Genomic DNA, 2226 nt, shown 5'->3' on the forward strand with positions numbered 1-2226 from the left:
CTCCTCCCCTCCCCTCTCCTCTCCTCTCCTCTCCTCTCCTCTCCTCTCCTCTCCTCTCCTCTTCTCTCTCTTCTCCCTGTGTGAGGTAAAGACCATATTCTCTCCAGATACCACTCCTTAACTCTCCTGAGCCTCTTGCTGGCTGGACCCAGCAGTACAGTACTCCCTCCATAAGGCAGAGGGCAAGCAGGCCAGGGTCCATGTGTGCACCCTGTGGACAATGCACCATGCACTCCTCCTGGTGGGCACTTCTGTCTGTGGCAGCATCCTCAGATGAAGTTCTTCTTCCTTCCCAGGTGCAGAAGGCCAAGGAACAGGTTCCCTCACTCTTTGATAATAATGACTTGACTACTGAGGAAGCTGGCTGCAGTCCAGATTCTGGGGGAAACAGCAGGGCGAGCATTTTTTATTCAAGTGCCACTCCCTTGCTGGCTCTCTGGGCTGAGGTGTTTGGGAGAGCAAATGTGGCTCTAGAATAGATTCAGAGGATGTGGGGGATCATCTTGCCAGGAGATAGTCACACACTGACTCATAACCTTCCCACCCCTCCTGTCCTTCCTTTGATGTTGGTGTCAGCTTATCTGGCTGATCCACTGACCATATGCTTGGCCATTTCATTAACATTTCCTCAAACATTACATAACACTATGTTTGTGCCTAGGGATAAATGGGAGGAAGAAGAATATGTAAAAGTTAGCTTTTTTTTTTCCCCTCAGAATTTTTACCACATAACTAATGAAAGGATACTAGTCCAGTTCAAGTTGGCTCTGCGGAACTTTCGAGTACTTCCTCTAATGACTCACTGATCTTCCCATCAGTTATGTCCACCAACACTCACCAGTCTGGGGTACAGTTCTGGCACTGCCATCTTAATATTTTCTGTAATACACACACTAATATGTGCTAGGTACTCCGCCCAAACTTTGTTCCTCACTTCTGATCAGTGGTTTGGAATTTCACCCTTAGAGATTTGAGACCTTTGTGTCTGGAAGACTTTTTCACCAAAAAGAGTCTCATTAAAACATAAATAACCCCTGAGCTGTTTCAGTGAATGCACTGCTGTGTGTTAGTTGATACAAGCTCTGTAAGGGAAGGGGAGAGAGAGGAACATACCAAGGGAGATGGTAACAAGGGACCTAGGAGGTCCTAAAGCCAAGTATAATGTCAGCACATTTGAGGAGTTTGCTTGTTTCATCATTTAGCGAGCATCTGGATATAGCTCATTTCTTTTCCTTTTTTTTTTTTCTTTTTTGACTCTTAGAGGAATGGGCTCAATCATGATACTTCGTATCAACAGTATTCACTGTATCTGTTGAAGTAATAGTTCTGGGAGGAATGGCACATTTTGGGAATCTCAGGATGCTGATAGTAATTTCTGAGGAAATGGATAGGACTCTGATTCAGGGAACGAATGTGAAAAAGGCTCTCATGGTTCTTTGGCTTTTATGTGCTATGTAAGCAGAGACATGCATTCCTGGATCTGCCTTCATACCCTCACAAGAGCCAGCTCCCAGAGCCATGGCAAACCTTGAGAAGATAATAGCAGGAACTATTCCTGATAGAATGAAATTATGTGAAACCAGCTACAGAAGGACTGAATTCAAGAGATTGTATGTTTATAGCAGCATTGTCCACAATAGCTAAATCATGGAAGGAACCGAGATGCCCTTCAACAGATGACTGGATTAAGATGTTGTGGTCCATATATACAATGGAATATTACTCAGCTATCAGAAAGAACGAGTTCTCAACACATGCTCAACATGTACGGCACTGGAGGAGATAATGCTAAGTGAAATAAGTCAAGCATGAAAGACAATTATCATGATTTCTCTCATCTATGGAACATAAGAACTAGGAAGGTTGGTAGGGGAAGAAAGTGATAAAGAAAGTGGGGTAATCAGAAGGGGGAATGAAACATGAGAGACTATGGACTCTGAGAAACAAACTGAGGGCTTCAGAGGGGAAGGGGCGGGGGAATGGGATAGGCTGGTAATGGGTAGTAAGGAGGGCACGTATTGCATGGTGCACTGGGTGTTATATGCAACTAATGAATCATCGAGCTTTACATCAGAAACCAGGGAGGTACTGTATGGTGACTAACATAATATAATTAAAAAAAAAATTACAAAAAAAAGAAGAACTATCCTATGAACCAGCAATTGCACTGGTAGGTATTTACCCAAAAATACAAAAACAAAACAAAATAAAACAAACACCCCCCCC

The sequence above is a fragment of the Ursus maritimus genome, unplaced genomic scaffold, assembly GCF_017311325.1.
Source record: "Ursus maritimus isolate PB19 unplaced genomic scaffold, ASM1731132v1 scaffold_31, whole genome shotgun sequence".
In the NCBI taxonomy this organism is placed as follows: domain Eukaryota; kingdom Metazoa; phylum Chordata; class Mammalia; order Carnivora; family Ursidae; genus Ursus; species Ursus maritimus.